The 22,040-nt window shown below is 42.3% G+C and overlaps 1 protein-coding gene across 8 annotated transcripts in view; it reads right to left on the bottom strand.

The window, feature by feature from the left end:
• NCAM1 (neural cell adhesion molecule 1) overlaps window positions 1–22,040 on the bottom strand; it is a 313,081-nt gene that overhangs the window by 137,434 nt on the left and 153,607 nt on the right. The window contains exon 1 of one of the 8 annotated variants that reach the window (XM_025355128.1): window positions 1,259–1,771. The exons of the other annotated variants lie outside the window; for them this stretch is intronic. The gene's annotated coding sequence lies outside the window, so the exon portion shown is untranslated. Of the gene's footprint in view, window positions 1–1,258; window positions 1,772–22,040 lie in introns of those variants that run through there. 8 annotated transcript variants of the gene reach the window in all.

The raw sequence follows: 22,040 nt of genomic DNA, 5'->3' as shown, positions 1-22,040 counted from the left end.
TGTGCTTCCACAGCCTTCTGCCCCAAATTTGTAGGAAAGAGAAGTAGGGAAGAGAAAGGATGCTGGGTTATAGGACAGGGGATAGGAACCTGACAGCCACTAAGCCTCAAAATGAGTGTTCAGCCTTAAGGAGCCACTAATGCTTGGCTTGACTATGTTGAAAGTTTAATAATACAAGAGACAGTGAAAATTGACTTTTGGAATGGATATACACATCCATTCATCCAATCAAAAGATATGGTGGGAAAGTTGCACAATGTTCACGGCAACCCAGTAGCAAAGAAGTGAAAGCAGCCCAGATGTCCATCGGTGGGTGAATGGATAAACAAAATATGGTCTATATCTACAATGAAATATTATTCAGATTTTAAAAAGGAAAAAAATCCGGTTACATGAGAAAATATGGATGAGCCATGAGGCTATTATGCTAGGTAAAAGAATGCAGTCATAAAAAGACAAATACTATGTGATTCCACTTATGTGAAGTATCTAAAGTAGTTTAATTCTTACAAACAGAAAGCAGAAGAGTGTCTGCCAGGGCCTGAAGTGGAAAGGAAAAGGAAAGTTGTTTAATGGGTATAGACTTGCAGTTTTACAAGATGAAAAAGTTCCGGAGATGTATTTTGCAACATTGTTAAAATACTTAACACTACTGAAGGGTATACTGAAAAACTGTTAACACGGTCAATTTTATGTTCTGTTTTGTTTTGTTTTTTCCACAGAAAAAAGGCAAAGAGAGAAGAAAGCATATATGGTAGGTGGATGTGATTAGCCGATACAAAATTACAAATTTTCTCATTTGGCAAAGAACATAAATGGCCTCTCCCCTATCATGACACATAGTTAATGAACTCATTATTAGTTGAATTACTTTTGCTTCAAAGTCTGGAGCCAAAGCAATATTAACACCCCTCTCACCTTTTTATTTCATATTTTAGTCTTTATACAGCTTAACTGAAATGTCTGTGAATTTCTCTCCAAGTTTGTGAGCTGCTGACAAAAACTCATAAACGCAAAGACTCCCCCCCTCCACGACTTTCTCCCCCATCATACACATAAACCTGAGTCTCATTCAACACCAGGCCTCAGGAGATGTGAAATCCATCAGCCAAACATCAATACGAGAATTGAGGTCCTCACAATCCATCACTTTTTCTCTTAAAGTAAGAAAATTCCCAGTGATTAAAATGCATCTCCTTTTGCATGTTATATAAGTTGGTGCTGTTTCAGCATGTTAATATGGTTTGCAGTTCCTTACCTTTTTGTTGCGATGTGAAACAGATGATGGAATTTCATTGCAACAGAACACAGCAGCACATCGCCAGGTTGGAAAGAAAAGCAAAAAAGAAGAGGAAACAGAGAACAGTTAGATTACGTCCTTGGAAAGAAGGACAGAGTGTGCTCCTAATAACATCTATCACACAAAGAACACAGCAATAACAAAATATAGAGATATTTTTATACACAGCGACACACTTCATAAGAGACACTTCTCCTGCCATCATAATTAGAAACCTATAGCTTCTGGCACAAAGAACAAAGAGAAGGCTCTTTAGCATCTACCCAAAGACTTCCCTCCTGAGCTTGTCTTTTCTTAGCTGTGGATTCTGTTACTACAAACACGTAGGACACAATTCCTCCTTCAACAATGCAGGGCTGTCTGGGCATGGGTTCCTCTTCTTATAATACCTCTCCTGAACCTGAGAAGAGAGTTTCATTCCCTCAAAATACAACCATGGCACTGGCACGAACATTTCCATATTCCCTAACATTTCTGAGACGTGGCTTATAAAACAGACAGTATACATGGCCCTGTGGAAGAGGCCTCTGGTGTGGGAAGGTGGTGACAGTTCTCCAGTCTCAATAGGGGTGGGACAGACCTCTATGGGGCGGGTCAGGCCGACTGTCCTTCCTCTTCCTGTAATAGCTACCTCAAACATTAAGCAGGGAAAATGGACAGTGTTCACTGGAGAACTGCAGTGTTCCCCAGCAGTTCCTAAACACGCTCTCTTTCTCTCTCTCTCTCTCTCTCTCTCTCTCTCCAGCCCCTGCCCCCCGCTCTCTGACACACACACACACACACACACACACGCTTCCTAATATATGCCCGATCCCAAACTCATCTGAACCCCCTTAAAGCTGTGCAGCTGAGCCTAGGAGCTGGGAGTTGTGTTGACTGCTATACTGGGGAGAAAATACAGTGTAGAAACCCCGAAAGGAGAGAAGGTAAAGCCCCTTATCCCTTTGGGGGCATGGAGGAACACACATTGTCTAGAGCTGAGGCAAGACTGAACAGATGTGAATTGAAGGAACCTGTCCTTTTTTTCATCTTTTCCTAGTTAAAGAGGCAAATTTGCAGAGCCTGGCTCAAAATTTAGGTCAGAGTCTCCTGGGAGAACTGTCTTTGCTCACGTATTTTACAGACATTATTTCAATGCCTGTTGTTAGCTATCTGAGATGAGCCTGCACAGAATATGCTAACAACTCAGCTGACCTTTGACCCCTGGCCAAGAGCAAGGGACAATGAAGGGCCTTACCGAACCCCAGCATGGTGTTCCAGCAAGCCGAAACAGTGTCCACACAGAGGACTGCAAAGTCATGGAGGAGGGAGAGGATGTGTGTTTCTTTACTCACTAAAAAGCATCTTCTGTCCCCCTCCCCATCTGAACAGAAACAAGCGCAGAAGACACACAGCTCTCTGTCAGGGCAAAGGAAGTGGCTCACCTAGCTCCAGACAGACTTCAACTTCCTGGCTATGGCAGAGATGGCTAACCGTTCTCCAAACCTACTTCCCTTTACCAATGGGCATCCAGCTAGACTTCATTTCCTTATCTCCCGACAAGTGAGCCATGACCATGTGGCTGGGTTCTGGCCAGTGGATTATGGGTAGAAATCATTTATGCCACTTTTGTGACTGGCCCCTAAAACCACCTGCTCGATCTTTCAGTCATCTCTCCTCCCCTATCAGCTGCCTGGCTGGGGACATCTAGGGGGAAGACAGCAGAGCTTTGACATCCTGGGCCCCTGAATGACTGTGTGGAGCACAGCCTGCCCCACCCAGCTATGGGAGTTTCTGAGCATGAGACATCAACATCTGCTGTCCTGAGCTGCTGAGGTCTGAGGCTTCACCTGTTATGACGACTTCACTTACATACCCCTTGCGAGGGTGGCACACTGCCAGGTTTAGCTTCCATTAGACACATCTGTGTGCTTCTAACACACCCCTCTTTCTCATTTAAGCTCTTCTGAATGTGTGTTGTTCCTTACAATCAATGAATCCCTGAGTAAAATGGGCTTGAAGAAAATGTCCTGGAAGCCCAGTGAGAAGGCACAGTGGACTGGCTTTTGGAGTGGGGCAGGTGCTTTTGTGTCATCCCTCACACAGCCCAGAGGGCAGAAAGCATCAAGACAAAGGCTCCTGACAGGCCCTGACAGGGCTCATTGCTAATCACATCAACTAGCTTGTTTGCCTCTTCTACAGCCTACCTTGAAAAAAGACAAATAGGCTTCAATTAAATTTAGAAAGAACATAAAAAAGAATTTCCTGACAGCAACTGGAATATCTTGGATCAGACCACAAGGTCTGAAGCTCTTCAGAGCTAAATATGAATACAGAGGCAACTGTTCCCAGTTGGTTTAGGTCAAGTCGTTACTGTCTGTCCTGTGACTTTTAGGCTAAGGAAGCAAATTTTTCCAGAGGAGGAATAGAAAAAGAAAAGGTCTCTGGTAGTTTTCCTCATAGTCCAACCTGTGCTGCAAGGAGACAGTTACTATGAAGTTACTATGAAGGAGACAGTTCGACGAAGGACTGCAACAATAGCACCATTTCACCTTAGGAAGAATATCCTAAATATGACATACACCCCCATTACACACTTGATATAGGCTTAGGAAATAGCCCTGTACAAGGTCACACTTATCTTTTGCTGATGGGGAGGTGTAAATCCATTTAAACCACAGGTAGGGAGCATTTGCAATGTGTCCTACACTGGAATCAGCGTAGGGGAAGCCAGGACTTAGGACTTATCATTCCCATCTTCAAGTTGCTTACAAACTACTAACAGAAGCAAGACATAGCATGAAAGAGTAAATAAAATAACAAGACAATAGCACAAATGATGTCACAAAAGTACCTACAGCCCAGTCACTGGGCGGAATTCAGCCTATTATTTGTACCCAAATTGCTTTTCAAACTCATCTAATCTGCCAATGCTACTGTTCCTCGGCACTCCCAATCCTAGTTGCCCTAGTTGTTTGATTTGTTTCCCTATTAATATACATCACTTTGTGGTATGCTGTTTAATTGACTCATTGAATGTATTTAATAAGCTTAAATGAAGGCCGGGATTTTCTCTGTTTTGTTCACTGTTGTGCCCCAGTGCCTTGCACAGTGCTAGGCACATAGAAGATGCATAATAAATATCTGTCAAGCAAAGGAAAACCATGACAAGCTTCTGAAACCAGAAATTAATTTTTAAAAAAGTAATTCCCATGCTCCTAAAAATATTGTTTGCAGACACCCTGCCAACAATAGCTAGAGCCTGCTCGCCAATGTGAATGCTGAACAAGGCTTCAAATTTATAAGGATCTCCACTGTCAAAGACAAGACACTGATATTTGGAAGATGTAGTGGGCAAAGCCTGTCTTCTACGTGGCCATCTTCTTATTTGAATTAATGGTGTAACCAAAAAGGGGGCCCTTAGACACCCATGTGTAAATCCAGAGGGCCATAAGTGCTGTTAGTGCCGTTAAAAAAACATGGTAATAACATTAAAAAGGGCAAGCCTGTGTGTCCCACATGAAATGTGTGTCTAATACAGCAAAACCTGAAACTACCAGAGCACTATGCTAAATTGCTGGCCTATTTACTTAACTAGCAACGGTCTGAAAAGAACCGCAAGGGCAGGATGAATTGAGGCTGTTCACCCTTGTCACTGAACACATATCTTCTTTATTCAGGATGTTCACAATACTGTGAAGTCTCGTAAGAAATCTTGAAATCCACATTCCTGCCTCTCTCCTAGCAATCTTGGTGCCAGTGTATTCGTTTGACACTTTGGGGCTCCTATGGCATGAGTAGAGAAAGATCAGTTCTAAGGAGTTTTTCCAGAATAATGCCATATTTAATCAGTGGATGAAATGAACAGGATTTAGTCTTCCTGACCAAGTTCACCCCTGTGCTCATCTCACAGCTGTGACTGAGTGGGCATTTACTGAGCAAACGATGGATGCTCATACGTCTTGGTCACTGTTACTGGCATAAAAAAATACAGGTCCTTGTCTATAGAGTCCCCAGGAAACACACCCAAAAATAATGTCATTATAGTGAAGACGAAGCCGATGGAGACATCCAGCTCCAGCTCCGCGTGCACAGAAAATTATGCAGAAACCAATCTGCCAGGACAACAGTTTAATCTTCAAAAGTAAAACTTGGCCCTAAGATACCAAGCTAATAAGAGATTTTCATTGAAAATATCTTCATTTGTCAGACCCAAAGTGTCCTCTTAGGGAAATGAGAGGTCCCATGTGAAATTCAAAGGAGACTTGGCCTTACAGTTCTCCAATCCAGAAGTGAAAGGAGAAAGCTGTTATTCCATGGTGGCTCTCCCCAGAGTTCATCTATCAGGTTTTGTCCAATGAGAAGACAAAAAGCCTCCTTTAAACTGTACAGCTCCCAGATAAAATAAATATGAGTTTAATCTTTCTGCTCTCTTTCTTGCTCTATATAATCTCCCCCAAGGATTAATTTTTAATATATCGCGTGTAGGCACGCATGCACACACACATACACACACCCCCCCCACAACTTAAAGTATTGTAGTTACTCTCCAATTGCCAGTCATGAATGTTAATAATTCCAGCTGTCCCCAGTGACAAACATGGCCTGTACCCCCACGCCCATGCCCACATGGCAGCTTCTCCTCCCTATCTCTCCACTCATTCCTTCCTCTTTGGAATCCAAGTTGACCCTGCTAAAAAGAGTCTCAAATAAAATGAGAAATACAAGGCCTATTTTTCAACCTGTAAGCCCAGGCACAGAGATGCGAGTAAGTCATCCCAAGAATAAAGAGGACTAAAGGAGGGGGCATGCCTATGAAGGGGGCAGAGGGAAAGGACGCTGCTGTGGGAAGGGATAAAAGCCGAGTTTGTTGTCACCATTGTCACCATGGAGTATATCCCCCTTTTTGTGATTTTTCTTCTTATACAAATGTCTCGTTCCCTAGACTGTGAACATGGAGGGGAGGAACCATTTACCACTGACTCTTGTATCCAAAGCTCCTGGAGAAGAATTGTATGTGCAGGACACTTTCTAATACCTGAATGCACTGATACATAAGTCACAGAGTACTTTTATTCCCTTTTCACATAAGAACAGAGGCCTGGACATGTGAGGTTGCATACCCAAGCTCACGGAGCTGATAAGTGACACACCTGAGATGCAAAGCTCGGTCTGCCTTCTCCCAAACCGTTCTGGTGATGCACACAAGACCCGAGCAGTGAAGAGCTACCGAGTAAATGGGCGATGCTGCACGTATTAGATGCTGTTGGAAAGAAAGTGTGGTTGCCAAAAGTGATTTGAGGTGCATGGCGCACGGATTAAGTAATAAAACAGACACCAGCCAAGGAAAAATGTACGACCAGGCCAAGACAATAGACAGAGGGAGCACACTGTCGGCCCCAGCAGTCTGGTGAGCATGCCACAGGGAGTATTTGGTCAAAATGATGGCTCAGCCACGCCCCATGTGATAAGCAGCCACCCTCCCGAAATCCCCTGTGCCCTGAGGCTACTTTATGTTTGGAGTTCCACATACTCAACATACAACTGACTTGCTGAAAGGCAGCCCATCTTTCAGTTGAGAACCGCTGGACTATTTCTCTGTCTTGTAGGGAGGCACGCTGCTGAGCAGCTGTCTGATTTTTGTTACTGGGCACTAATCACTTAAGCTTTTTATTGTTATAATTCCTTTTTCTTTTAGTGGAGATTGAATTACCAAGTTTCAATGCCTCGTGACTCTTAACACCAATTTTTTAAAATTTCTATCCTCTCATCACGACTTACCCATCACCAATTTTGCTAAAAGCAATGAGGGTTTAAAAACACTATCCCTAAAAGATAGTTCCTGCCTTAAAAGGTGTTGCATTTATACTTCCATTATAATCTTCATTCCTTTCTTTTTACAGGAGCAATTAGACCAGTAACAGTACGATGCAAGCTTTATTTTAAATGGCTTCCGGAAGAAAAGAGACAAAAGCATTGGTAACTCCTGTGAAACAGTTTTCTGTGCACAGTCTTGTAGCTCCCTATGGCAGGCAGGAGTGGACATGGAGCTTTTGCAGAGCTCTGATAAGCTCTTGTTCATTGCAAATTCCATTTATTATTCTACGGCAGTGTCTGTCCAAAAGAATTACCTGGAGAGCTTTTGTAAAAATGCTTTCTAAATCCCACTCCTGGAGATTCTGAGGTAGAGCCCTGGAATGTGGATTTAACAAGTTCCCAAATGAGTCTACGACAGAATCAAGCTTGGGAATCACAATTCTAATACATAAGAGGTAATAGAATAGGGACAATGTGTTGTTCAGACAATCAGCAAACATCACTATCTTCTCTGAGTTCAATGTTGGAATATAGGCGGCCACTGTGGTAGGCAGGAAAGTGGCACAGAAAACAAACCGGAGGGAGGATTTATCCTCTAGAGAAAGTTTAAACCTGGCTGTGTCCCTTGAACCAAGATCTGTCTGGCTGGTCTGAAATAAACTGCACACTGTAAGGAGGTGTGGTGGATATCCTGGGATAAATGGGCACTACGGCAATTCTGCCTAAGTCTGGCCTATAACGTGGATGAGTTTTTCTGCTGCGAATTTACTTATTCTCTGTCTGTGTTGTGGGCAAATTTGCATTGTGTCTGCAGTGGGGGTTGGGCACTTAAGTGGATTCCTACTGAAAAGTAACAAAATTTCTTTTTATGAGAACCGTTCATGTAAAAGAATTTCAAAACTATGTAAGAATGTCAGGGAGACAAGAGAAGCTCGATAATTTGTCAATTGCATCCGCTGAGAATACAATTATGAGAAAAATGAACTGTAATGATATAACAGATCTTTTTGTGTTGCTTAAAGACTAAGCAATAAAAGAGCAGGGTGATAAGCATCGGAAGCTGTGGCTATAAACACATCTGAGTCTGTTTCATGAGCACATGGGGTAGGCCCACCCTGGGATGGAGGCCACATGTAGAACTCTATACCTTGGGTTCAAGTCCTGACTTTACCACTTGGATGAGTTGTCTGACCTTGAGCAAGCTGTAAACGCTCACTGAGCCCAATCCTCTCAGAGTGGCGCAGAGACCAGAGCTGACACTAGAAAGCACACAGCACAAGGCCTGCCACATGGGAGGCACTGAATAAATGGCAGCTATGTACTGTTTTTATTATATTACTGTATATTATTATTATTCTTTGTTTTTGTTAAGGGTAGGGGAAGGTTTTATTGTCACTTTTTTTTTTTTTTTTTTGAGAAAGGGTATCACTCTGTCACCCAGGCTGAAGTGCAGTGGTGTGATCTCGGCTCCCTGCAATCTCTGCCTCCTAGGCTCAAGGGATTCTCCCACCTCACCCTCTCAAGGAGTTGGGACTACAGGCATGCACCACCACGCCCGGCTTATTTTTGTATTTTTTGGTAGAGATGGAGTTTCACCATGTTGGCCAGGCTAGTCTTGAACTCCTGACCTCAAGTGATCTGCCCAATTTAGTCTCCCAAAGTGCTAGGATTACAGGTGTGAGCCACCACACCCAGCCAGGTTTTATTATTATTTTTTGTTGTTATTGTTGTTAAGGGTAGGGAAGGAAAGACTCAAAGATGTAAAATCAAACTTTGCAGTGTGGGACAAAAGCCAGTAGCACAGATACCACAGATGACGACTTCAATCAATATTTTAATTGCAAAGGTCTGCCCTCATGTCCAACCTGGTGACCTGGCATTCTGCACTCTGCCCAGCGAGTTCTGAGCTGACTATCCACCTTTGGCTGACTCAAACAGTGGTTTCTAGACTAAGGTAGTATAAGCCACTACTGCTGATCAATTCTGTCTGCTCAAAGCCAATAGCATGTAAAGGGCCACTCTTGGATCCACCCAAGCCACAATCTCTGCTGCAGTTTTGATATAATCAAAATATAAGGGTGATAAACGTTAATCCAACTTAATCCCATTCCTTAATAAATATAATTGAGATTTCTATTGATTTATTTACAACCATTTTCCCACATTCTCATAAATGAAATATGCTGTTATTTTTCTGCAGCAAATGGTGTTAGAGATTAGAATTTCTAAGATACTGCTGCAATCATTATAGAGCAAATGTGGTCCATTCCTTAATAAGTGTGACAATGGAAACTGCCTTGCCTGGAATCTTTCGGGGACTCAGAGAAAGCCAGCTTTGTCAGAATCTCAACACTGGACTACCTGCTTCCTGAGCAAAGCCATCCATTCAGTAAAACAATATCAAAAAGTTACTACCCAACTGTGCTTCAGAATACGAGGGCTGCATCCTCTATTTCTCTAATCATATTACTTAAGATTTTAGAAGTTGTCCGATTAGAAGGCTGATTTAATTAGAGTACTAATAGAAATGACAAACATTACATATGCTTATATATTGCTAAACCTTTTTCAATTATACTGGAGGTACCACCAGTGTGATGGCTAATGGTAGACATTCAGGCCTTTAATGACGGAAGGCCTCAAGCAATCTGCACACATTTTTATGACACACATTAAATATACATTCAATGTACTGCTGAGAAATTTAGCAGAAGTGTTGATTCGTGCTCTTTTGCCAGACCCGGAGTAATCCAGCTGTCAGTAAACGTGTCTTATATTGACTTTAATGCTGTAGTGACAGTCAAATGAACACACACAGGAAAAATGAGAATTCTTTTTTCCTTGAAGTATTATACTTTATTGCTCTGGCATCTTTTGATAAGTTATTATCCAAGGAAAGTTCTTCCAAAATAAACAGCTACCATCAGGAGCTATGCTGAAGAATGAGATACACCTCAGTTTCCCATACATAATGAACCACAAGACTAAAAGCAAAGAATTTGGAAATATCTTGTGACTGTAAACATACCACAGCCGCTCTATTGTACAGACAGGGACTTGGCTATGGTGCTGTCAGTCCCTGCTCGGCTGAAGTTAAAAGAGTCAGAAAAGAGAGGTGGAGATCTGTTTCTTTCGCTGCGCAGCAGAGTCCTGAGCAGGACTTGTTCTGTTGCCCTATATTGGTGACCAAGGAAGCAAAGCTAAGGTCAAAGAGATGGGCAGGTGCACTGCAGTCTGCAGAGTACTAATGATTGAGAAGAGACACCTCCGGAAAAGCTCAGGGAGATGGCAGAATAGTGCCGCGACACCGCACTCCCCACTTGCCCCTCCTTCCTCCTTCCCAGTCTAGAGAAGACAAAGAAGACAGGAGGTGGAATTCGCTCGGGGTCTTCTGCCTAGTGAGAGTAGCTACAGCTTTCCCTTCTTCTTTCCCTGGCATTGTTATCCTTTCTTTCACCTAAAGCAAGACAAAGGTGACTACTTAAGAGAATGACTTTGGAGGAGCCAGCGTGAAGGAGAACCTGGCATCCCGGTTCCCAGCTGGATGACTGCGGGGTCAGCCGCTTTGCTGAACGGCCCTGAGTCCCCCAACCACCCTGAGCAGGCAAAAAGCGAACTGGAGAGAAACGATAGGGCAAGAGGGGTCAGGAACCATCTAGCAAAGGCCAGGATGAGTGAGCTTCCCAAGCACCAGTGGGCCTACATCCCCTTGCCAGGGTCCTACCTAAGGGGGCAGCCAGAATGTCAAGGGAGCTCAGAAAGGAAAGGCTGTGGGCTGTACCACCAGAAACGGAGCTGAGGGGTGGCTTGATAAAGCCGGGTTGACACTGTATCTCCTACATCCAGGAACCACAGGATAGGGAGTCCCCTGAAAGGGCTCTAAAGAAACCTCCCTTGAGTACCATGAAAAGGCCAGTATTTGGATGTCTCCCATCTGGCAGGCCCCCACCACCAGTCAGGGGTACCAGAGAAGCAGGCACATCTCCAGAGAGAGGATGGTAGCCATGGCCAGTGGTGTAAGAGACACTTGTCTCCTCCCCACCCTAAAATACAGGAAGGGAAGGAGAATGAGAAGAAGGACAGAGTAAGAGTGTCCCAGAGCTAAATCAAATTCGTTTACCCTTCTCCAAAGGCAAGGGAAGGGGAGGAGGATGGAAAGAGTAAGCACCCCCTCCAATGATTCAAGTCTTTTATTTTTATGTTTTAAATTGATACATTAATATTTGTACATATGTACAGGGTACATGTGATATTTTGATACATACATATAACATGTAATGATCAAATCAGGGTGTTTAGATTATCCATCACCAGGAACATTTATCATTTCTTTGTGTTGGGGATATTTCAGATCTTCTAACTATTTTGAAATATATAACATATTGTTGCTGTCATCACCCTATTGTGCTATCCAAAACTAAGATTTATTTCTTCTACCTAACTCTATGTTTGTATCCATTAACCAACCTGTTCTTCCCCTCCTTCCTCCACCTACACACACACCCTTCCCTGCCTCTGGCAACCACCATTCTACTCTCTACCTCCCTAAGATCAACATGTTTTAGCTCCTACATATGAGTGAGAACATGCAATATTTGTCTTTCTGTCCCATACTCTCTCCACTTAACAGAATGACCTCCAGGTTCATCCAAGTCCTTTTAAAACTAAACAAGGCAGGTGCAGGAGGGAATGGAAAAGATGAGATTTGCAAAGAATATGAGAATGGTGCCTTAAACTAGACAACCCTGAGTTCCTTTTTATTATTATTATTATTATTTTTGAGACAGAGTTTCGCTCTTGTTGCCCAGGCTGGAGTGCAATGGCACATTCTCGGCTCACTGTAACCACCGCCTCCTGGGTTCAAGCGATTCTCCTGCTTCAGCCTCCAGAGTAGCTGGGATTATGGGCATGCACCACCACGCCTGGCTAATTCTTTGTATTTTAGTAGGAGACAGGGTTTCTCCATGTTGGTTAGGCTGGTCTCCCCCAACCTCAGGTCATCCGCCTGCCTTGGCCTCCCAAAGTGCTGGGATTACAGGTATCAGCCACCATGCCCAGCGAGTTTCTTTTTAATTAACAAAAACAAATGAGGTTCCACCAAAGATGTTCAATTTAATAAATCTTTTTTGAGGATCCACCATGTGTCAGTCACTATTTTAGGCACTTGAGTGACAATGACACTAATGAATGAAACAAAGAGCCCAGCCTTCCTGTTACTTATGGAGAAGAGAGATTTAACACAGTGCAGTTAATACAGTCAGTGGAGAAAAATAAAACCACTAAATTTCTACCGGGTTCAGACTAATCGATAAACCAGTTTCAACAGCTTTCTAAGATTAAACAACTTTTTTCTAAAAGTTTTGCTCTCACGAAAACACTAAGTTCTGCAAAAGGACCTAGAGATTGAAGAGGAGGGGATGGGATCTGAAGGCAAGCTGATGACACCAAGCAACTGTTACGGGCTTACAGAGATGGGTAAGGGCACTTGGAATCGGCCGAAATAGACTAGATTACCCCCTTTCTGCCTCCATGGTGTCTGCGTTCTTCACTGATTCCATCCACACCAAGCCTTATCTCCTCAGGATAATAAAATCAACCTGAGACAGGAATCTGTGCAAAGCATGGCCACAGCAGCACTGTGGACAAGATAAGAATTTAAGATCTGCTTTACATTTGCCAGTGGAAGCACTACCATATTTTCTAAATAGTTACTCATAGAGCAAAAGACATTACACAGCAAATAGGTCCACATTTACAGACAACTCAAAAATCTTTGGATAGGCACCTGAAGGAATGGATTTTGTCTTCATTCCTAGTTTCTGATTTGATTCTACTTTCCTGGAGAAGGATTTTGTTCTGCCTCCTGAGAGATTGGGAAGGCAGGAGAATCTTGAAACTCATGAAGTCCTACCAAGACAAAAACGAGTCTCTGGGGTGTTGGGATGATGACTCCGAAATTCACAGTAAATCCTACTCCTGTCTCCTTTTTGAGGAGGATCATTGTTATTCTTCTCAAAAGTCCCTGTCTGGAGTACAATGCCTTTTTTTTTTTTTTAAGATTGGTGTCATTGGAGAGGCATGGTGGCTCATGCCTGTAATCTTAACACTTTGGGAGGACGAGGCAGGGGGATCACCTGAGGTCAGGAGTGGAGTTCGAGACCAGCCTAGCCAACATGGTGAAATCCCATCTTTACCAAAAAATCAAAAGTTAGCTGGGTGTAGTGGTACATGCCTGTAGTCCCAGCTACTTGGGAGACTGAGGCATGAGAATCACTTGAACCTGGGAGGCAGAGGTTGCAGTAAGCCAAAATTACATCACTGTACTCCAGCCTGGGTGACAGAACAAGACTCTGTCTAAAAAAAAAAAAAAAAAAAATTGGTGTTGTTGGGGCTCAGAAAATGATATCCCAAAATATGGCACTTTAACATGCTGAACTAAGGAGGCCACCCCGCTAATCCTGTCTCTCCCAAAGCACAGGATAACACTGTCCTCTGATGTTTCCTTATCTACCCAGAAACTGGACCCCTAAAGACACAATTGCCTTCAATCCTTTCCCTGAAAGTTCATTAAGCAGGAAAGATGACAACTCATATCACAGAGGAAGAGACTGAAAATTAAACATCACACCTAGAGCCTAGATAATCATCCCAAACTATCCTCTGTTCTCAGGTCCCATTCAATTCTCAAACAGCATCATGTACAAAGCACTGACTGGTCTTCAGGCTCATTCATTTACAGCCCTCGCTGCCTTCCTTCCTTCTCCCCAATGAAGAGGGCATTTAAGGGATTTAAGTATCAACCCTCTGGCATTTTCTTCGAGTTTTTGTGTTTTGTATGATTCCTGTCCACATATGTGCATGCAATCCATTTGTTATGCTTTTCTCTTGTTAACCTGTCTTTTGTTATAGGAGTGTCAGCCGTGATCCCTTATGATGGGGAGAAAGGAGATCACCCCCTTTCTGTAGCCACAGTGTTTGCCTCTTTCACTGATTCCATCCAAGCCAAGCCTTATATCCTCGGATAATAAAATCAATCTGAGATGTGAATCAGCGCAAGGCGTGATCACAGCAGTACTGCGAGAGGCCTGTGGTATTCCTAATGAGCCTGGGTCACGATTTTATTTAGTGTCAGATGATCATGTCTGAATACAGCTAAAGGTCCTTCATGAAGGCTAGGCTGTTGGCTGTTTATAAGGTAGAGTGGTATAGATGGTGGTCGTTACTTTTAAATTGGCTGAGTACTAAAAAAGACAAGGATACTTCTACCGGAAACCTTCCAACTTTGCAAAATGAGTTCACTTTTAACACTACCCTTGGATAATGCCAGCCTACAGGGTGCTAATGGCCCCGGGGAAGTTCCTCAGAGCAAACATTAACACTACCAATTCTTAACTGGAGAAAACAAAAGTGCTAGCATAGCTTAAAACCCTTTGACTTGGTTTCTGTAAAATGCCTTTTCTTCATAAACCAGTAAATTTTCCAACCTGGCACAGTCAAGGCTGGCTAATTCTTCTTAGGCAACTGAGAGAACACTCTATATTCAATTCTTTTAGAAAACTGTGGAGCCTAATTAAGCCTAACAGCTAGAGCACTAAATGCAAATCTTCATCCTCCAGCAATTTAGTTTAAGTAGCAAAGCCACTTTCATTTTTCTGTGCTCCAAATAAGTATTTTGTCACCTTGAATTGAGACCAATAATAAACTAGTGGTGGGAAATGTAACCCCAGACCGGGTACTGGGTTGTGTGTAGCTCTATGGGGCTGACATTAATAAAATTCTGTTTATCTCTAATACATTAAAATAGTATTTTATAGGAAAATTTCAATGTGTGGCACAGAGAGGAGACATGCTGAACCCATTGACATTTAGCTAACAGAATTTTTAATAGAATTGAGCTGGCCTGGGAAGGAAGAAAAATAGGAAAGAAATGCCAACCAGACAACTCCCTAGAGAATAATTTATTTTGGTTTTATGTGATATTAAATATCACTTCCTCCACCAAGGTTGGAACCTATATTAGTCTCAGCAAGCAAATTTTGCACGTCCCAAAATTCCATCGCGATGGCCCCTAGGTCAATCCCAGGGTCTAGGGCACTGCTACCAGCCATTCCAACAAAAACAAGACAATTCACTGTGAATGGTGCCATTTTCCATGACACTGTGCAGATGACATGAGGGCTTCCAGATCACAGAACCAGTGGCTGATAAAACAGTGTGTGAAACCTATACCCCCTTGGCCAAATCTGACTTCTGGCTTTATTTCCTCTGCTCCATGGCTATCATCGGCTATTGTTCCGGACAGAAGTTCTGCAGCTCTGAAAGCAGTTTTCCCTCCCATATGGCAGGTCTAGGGCTCTAAACTGTGATGACTCAACTAATTAGCATTTCACAGGGCAGGGAGAACTGTCCAACCCTATAAGTGGCCAGAGTTTTCAGAGCATCTTTCTCTCCCTTCCTCTCTGTCTACATGTCACTTCTACCTCCTTTTTTGTCCTTCCTCCTCATTCCCTTCTTTTGCTTTGTCTTCCAGCTCTTCCCCTTCCTCCCATTTACCTTCTTTTAAAACTAACCATAAAGAGGTATCTTTTAATGTTCTTCTCTTAATTTGAAGGTGATTTGAATATTTCCTATTTCTTTCCAAAAACCTTTTTAAAGGAATTAAACACAATTGATTTTTGTTTGTCTGTGCTCTGTAATCATTCGTTTTGGTATTTTAAACGCTTACTTTCTTTGACTTGTTTTGAATATAAAGGTCTTTTCTTTCCTTGTGTTTCTGTCTTTTAATGGCTCATTTTCATTCTCTATGCTTCAAATGAATACTAAAATTCAGTAGAACAGCTTCTGACTTTTTTTCTATACAGATTCCTTTCTCTTCCTTAGACTCACAGGTTTCAATTCTGAACCCATTCTTCCATTCTATTCACCGCAACTTTTTTACTGAATGCCTACAGAGGCCAGGAATCAGGCCTGGCACTGGGGAATTCATTGTTTCATGAGACAAGCATACTAGAAGGGGAGACAGACGATAAATATGTGAACATTATATTTGTGTATAATATAACAGTATTATACACAAAATAATCAGACATGACCTGTGTGGCAAAGAAAAGACTCGCACACTGAGTGAAGAAGCAGGAGGCCTGTTTGAGACAGGCCAACAGAGAAGGCCTCGCCAAGAAGATGCGTTCCTAAAAAGTGAAGGGAACTGCCATACAAAGGGCTGAGAACGAGAACTTCAGGGGAGGGAACAAGGACAAAAGCCCTGAGGCAGGGAGGAGTTTGGATTTTCTAGGAACTTGGAAAGAACATGAGTTTTGCTAGACTGGGTCTAGCAAAAGGAGAGGAAGCGACAGGGCAAGACGACAGGTAGCAGGGACCAGAGCTTGCGAGACTTTTCTAAAGAACTGAGATGCTGTTTTTCAGACTACTAGAAAGTCGTCGAAAGGTTTTAAGCAGAAGAATGGCATAATCTGGTTTTTAAGATATTTCTCTTTATGCATTACTCTGGAAGAATGTGAACTCATGACTTCCGAGCTCTTTTCATCAGATTTCCAAGATCAATGACTAGTTATACCTTTAAACCACCACCATGGAGAGTCTCTCTGTAAAAGGACCACCACTTAAAACAAAGCAATATCTGCCTTTATGAACACAAAGAATTTTGAGGCCATATAATCAACATGATTGTGAAATTACAGATGGACCTACTTTCTAAAAATTGGACAAGTTTCCTACCTGCACATGTTTGTTCAGCACCCAGCTCCCCCAACATGGTCTCCTTCGAAATCACTAATACAGGCCAGGCACAGTGGCTCATGCCTATAATCCCAGCACTTTGGGAGGCCGAGGCTGGTGGATCACCTGAGGTCAGGAGTTCGAGACCAGCCTGGCCAACATGGCAAAAACCCGTCTCTACTAAAAATACAAAAATTAGCTGGGCATGGTGGCTGGTGCCTGTAGTCCCAGCTACTCAGGAAGCTGAGGCAGGAATCGCTTGAACTCGAGAGGTGGAGGTTGCAGTGAGCCAAGATCATGCCACTGCACTCTAGCCTGGGTGACAGAGCGAGACTCTGTCTCAAAAAAGGAAAAAAGAAAGAAAGAAAGAAAAAAAAAAAGAAATCACTAATACAAATTTAATACACCAGTTTCCTGAAATATTTCACTGAAATGATGAGGAAGTTATTTTTAAAAACGAATTAAGGAACACATTGTAAGAAGAGTGAGAAGAGTGAGAAGCGTAAGTAGTAACCAATGGCTATGTGGCTAAGATCAGTTTCCTGATTTTTAAAAGTTGTATTTATGTAGTTAGTTGGTTACCATCAAACTCTGTGTCCATGTAATATCTGTTGAATTTTAGGTGATAAATAGGGAGCAAGTGACGAGAAACTTAATCTACTTTGGGAAACAATCACTTCATAATGTAAACCCCCGTTCTAATCCAATCAATCACAAATCCATGGAGAATTTACTGTTCATACCTGCTATCATTCCCCCCGTCTGCCCCTGGCCTAACCTCCATGTGCTCTGCATCCTCCACCACTCTTACTGTCACTGTCTCTTCACACGCTAGCCCGCCACCTCTGCCTGCCTGCTTCTTTTCTCTAAGACCCCAGCCCTAGCCCCCACCCTTGACACAGAGCCCAGGGTTCCCTGAAGAACACCCTGCAATGATCCAGGCTCCCCTTCTCATTCTCGAAAACACCAAGGGCTGTGAATGAGGCAGGTGCTTTTAGGCCACAGAAACTGGCCCAGTTAAAACATCTTAAGTCCAATAAAATCTTTCCCAGTAAAGGCAGGGCCCTGGTCTGAGACATCAGTAATAGGTATCATTGTCAATTACATGCATCTCATTTGGGCTCATCTTCCTGTCAGGCTAAAATAACAGCTGAACAGAAGCAGGACTCCTCTCCAAGACAGACACAGCTGAAGAACAAATGCTTATGAGTGTCCTCTGAGAGCACAAAAAGAGTAAAAACATTTAACATCTTATTTTTAGATTCTAAGTACCTAGATACTATGACAAAAAAAAAAAAAGAAACCTCAGAGAAAAAAATGATTCAAGTGGAAAAATGTGACAAATTCTTATTCATAGTGGGTTATTTAAATAATAAAACTAAGTATCACAGTAACCTCCTGATCCCTAAACCTCATGAAAATAAGAGATGATAATGCACTTTTTAAAATACCTTCTTTCAATCTGTGCTATTAATCACTTCACTCTCAGGTCTAAGTGGCCCAGAATGGTCTTGCAAATGGAGACCAAATGACTGCCTGAGATGCCAGTTTGTAATAATTTGTGTATTTAAAAATCTGTCTTCCTTTTTCCTCCCCCCTTCAAAATTTCAGACAATGTCAAGCAATTTGCTGTGATGATAATAAGATGCATGTTTACTTGACCTTCATAGGTCAGTGTCTTCATATTCTGTTCTGGCTTTAAACTAAAAGGCTAAGAAGTCTCACAGATTTATAAGTGGTATGAAATTTATCAGGATTTAGATTATTTTGCCAATTTAAATTCTCATACACAATTTCGTTTTCCCTCAATACAGCTGTACAAAGTTGCTGACTAAATCAATAATTTTCATTATCCCAGAAATCTACAATCCAAAGAAATTTCTGGATGGTCATCAAAATTTTTGTAGTTATTTTGGTTAGGTTTAAAGCAAAAATGACAATCAGGTCGTTCACAGCACAAGTAGCTGGTCTGAGTTGAGGGAATTAGAGAGGGAGTGGGAAGGTAGGAGTTTGAAGATTCAGGTTCTGTGTACCCCAAGCAGAATGTTGAGAGGAGGGGAGGGTGTTGTTCATTAACAACATTAACAACAGGCAGGACGTGACATTTTTAAGCCATGTTTCCTAGAACACTGTCTGAAGACCCCATGCAGTGGAAAGGACACTAAATTGTGAATAACTTAGATCTGAGCACTAAATATATCTTGGGTTTTGCTTCTGATGTATTAGTTTGCGCCCTCATAACAGTTTTTGCTGGCCACTAAATGGCTTATGCAGATGAGATGAAATACAAAAAAAAAAAATCTGTTTAGAGAGCATTAGGAGAAAGATATCAATGGTGCCCCAATTTTGTAACATATTCTTGGCACATGAAATATTGAAGGCCAATTTGCAAAGAGAAACATGTAATTTATGTCTACTCCAGTCTTATTCAAAAGGATTTGAGGTGGAAAATACAGAATTCATTCTGCTGGGAGTGCCCACTTGAGCTCACCAGCTACAGAACATTTAATCTTCGATATTCATAAAGGGGCATATTTTTATAAACATTTTTCTATGAAATCTCACCTTGTTAAAAAGGTTACAGTCGTAATACTAGATCTTAATCTACTCTTTGGACCCTTTCCCAAAACACAGTGGCGCCTTTTCAAAAAGGCCAGAAAGGACGCAGAAAGAGCCTCCTGAAGAATGTCAATGTGCAGTGCCAATGGGTTCCAAGCAGCACTCTCTTTGCCAGCGTTGCCTGGAGTTAGCTTTTCAGGCACCTTATTGATCAGTCTTGCTCTCTGAAATGAGCAGACTAATGTTTGACAGGACAAACCCATAGAAAAAATCAGAAGCTCTTCTCCCTGTCGATAAGTTTAAGTAACTCCAAGGCTAAAATAATTCCAATCGTTTGATGCAAATACACATTTTAGTTTGGAGTCACTTGAAAATATGTGCCAGCTGAACTAGCTTATTAGCTTTGGTTTAAAGTCCACTGGGTCTGTTGGGCTGTCATTTCTCTAGTTGCTTTGCAGTGCTATGATGGTCCCTTGGAGAAAGGGCTGCAGCCTCGGAGCCCTGGCATTGCCTGTCTACCACCCTTCCATAATGAAGGCATAACACAGCAACATTTCAGGGCAGTTGCCTGAATGGACAAAAGATTATTGACCAAAAAATAGGTAGCACTCAAGCAACAAATAGTTTTAGAGTACTTTTGAGTAAGGCATTATGCTAAGTGCTACAAAGATATGAATTAGTATGAGACAGCCCTTACTGTCAAAAGCTCCCTACTTAGGCGAAGGAGGTGATCAGATATCAACTGCATATAAGAATACCTTTATTATTCCCATGTATTTTGGCATAATCTATTTCTGCTTTGTCACTTTAAGCCTAGATTTTTGTATTTTCCATACACCCATGTCTATTTGGGAATTAGAGAAGTTAGTTTAAACTTATGAGATAAATAATTAATTTTTTTTTTCTGTTAGCAGCGGAATCCTTCTTAAAAGACATCCATATTCCAAACTGTACACTTAAAAATGGTGAAGATGGCAAAGTTTCATGTCATGTGTATTTTTGCACAATTAAAAAGTAAGAAAGAGATATCCCACCATTTAGCTGGGCAGAATCTGTGAGTCTAAGCTTGGCCAGGTTCTTGTAATTGTTATTTGTTTTCAACAAAAACTGTTTCTCAACTAGTGCATGTAAATAAAGTCTCCTTCAGAGCATCCACAAAGTGGAAGAAGGAGATCCAAGAATACATGTGTAACAGGGATCTCATTGTTGTGGCTTCTCTGATCTTCTGTTCTCATTTCTAGAACAATCTGAAAATTCATTTTGTTGGTTGGCTATTGGTAGAATCCATTTGTCCTGACTTTCTGGTCACCGTGTCCCTTACAGAATCTAAAAGAAACTGCTGGCACCCTTGGCAGTGAGGTGGAGGGTAGGGTATTTCCTTTCTTGCTATTTCACGTGGATGCTCAGAAATTATAAAAACTAAAACTGATGGCAATTTCGCTTCCTTAGCACAGAATGAGGGAAAAGACAGCTCACACACTGGTAATTCTGTGCTTACGTTTGAACCTTTACCAGGAATGTGGAGGCAACAAATGTTGGTTCAACTTTTGTCTTTCCATTCATTAGTAATATTATCATAATAAAGCTTCCTTGACACAGGACCTATTTCCAAGCTGTTTCTTATGTTTTACGATGGGCATCTGGGTTAAAGTAACTTTTTGGCACTCCTTATGCACTTCAGCTGGTTGGTGGGGCAATGTGCAAAATGCTGAGGTAACAGCAACTCAGGAACTCAAAAGGCACAGCTACCTTGCTCCCAGGATGCTACCAGCTGAGGAGGGGAGCACTGACTGTCCAGGGGCCTCCCCAGGTGCTATTTATTAGTTATGTCTCTTGAAATATAATCTAAGATTTATAACGGTCTTTTCTGAATTTCCTACTACAAAACATTGGTGAGTTGGGTGCAATTCCTCCCAAGAATTGAGTAAGACTTCCTTTATTTTCAGTGGGGGAGAGGGGAGCTTGTCTTAATTTATGTATTTCTGGTATTTGCACTTCAGATACAAAATTTTGATGCATGTCTAAAATACAAGCTCCATGAGATAGGAACAGTTGATTCTCCAGCCTCGGGCAGTCACAGAATACCTGTTGTTGACTAGCTGAGTAAATTGGTTATGACTGCAAAATAGAAAGCTGCGCCACACAGGCTAGGCAAGATGTTTTGCTTCACTGCAGTGAGTGAGGTGCTCTCAGAGTACTGTGGCTCAGGCCTTCCACCAGAGGGAGCAGGGACGCCACCCCACTGCAGAGGACGCTTGTGCAGAACGCTGGGAAGTGCCTGAAGCGGAAAAACAAAAATCCCCAAGCCAGCAAAAAGGAATTGGCATCAAAACGAATGTGAAGAAGAAGAAATGGTTGGGTTATTATACTCAGTGGCATGGCTAGATAAAGCCAAAACAGATCTTTCTTTTCCTGCTGCTTAAATGCCCTAGAGTTTCTTAGGCAGAGGAGCCCCATGCCCTAGGAGCAACATCTTCTGGAGCAGCTTGTCTCCTGGTTACCAGCGTGGAGTCAGCCCAAGCACGATGCACCTCATCTCAAAAGCAGAAAAGAGAGTGGCCGCGGCCAGACCTCTCTAGAGTTCCCCACTGCATTGCTCTGAAACAGTTCCATCTGTGTCTCTGACTCTGGGGAAAAGATCAGCTATATG

This window comes from Theropithecus gelada, chromosome 14 (genome assembly GCF_003255815.1).
Source record: "Theropithecus gelada isolate Dixy chromosome 14, Tgel_1.0, whole genome shotgun sequence".
NCBI lineage: Eukaryota > Metazoa > Chordata > Mammalia > Primates > Cercopithecidae > Theropithecus > Theropithecus gelada.
This window is presented reverse-complemented; position numbering and strand designations above follow the sequence as displayed.